This window comes from Ceratotherium simum, chromosome 32 (genome assembly GCF_057802395.1).
Source record: "Ceratotherium simum simum isolate JZ-2026a chromosome 32, ASM5780239v1, whole genome shotgun sequence".
NCBI classification, from domain to species: Eukaryota; Metazoa; Chordata; class Mammalia; order Perissodactyla; family Rhinocerotidae; genus Ceratotherium; species Ceratotherium simum.
In genome coordinates, this window is record NC_141931.1 from 16,173,690 (window position 1) to 16,174,136 (window position 447).

A 447-nucleotide genomic window follows, 5' to 3' on the forward strand; every position below is an offset into this window, starting at 1 on the left:
CCCCTCGGTCTGAACCCACCTACCCACCACAGCCTCCACCAGCCCCACGCCCCGCCTCCGCCCCGCCTCCCCGCTCCCTCCCAGGACCGCCCATCGCCGGAAGGACGGCGTCTACGTCGGCGCGCTTACGTCAGCCCACGCCTTCGACGTGGCGTTTCCCCCAGTTTCACTTCCGGTGGGCGGGCTGCGAGCTGCCCCTGCGTGGGAGGTTGTGCTGTGCGTGGGTGGCGGGGGTTTCCCATGATGAGCGCTTCCGCGCGTCACTGTTGAGACGCGCTTGCCGGTTCCCTTTCTCGAGTCTCTGCGCTCTGGCAGGTGCCTCCCGGCCTCCGACCCTGGGGCCGTCGGCACTTTCTCTAACCGAGCAGCCGCCCTTTTCCTCCCCGTCGGAAGTGTTTCACTGACCCCTTCCTGTCACAATTTTTAATATAGAGTTTTGATATACAG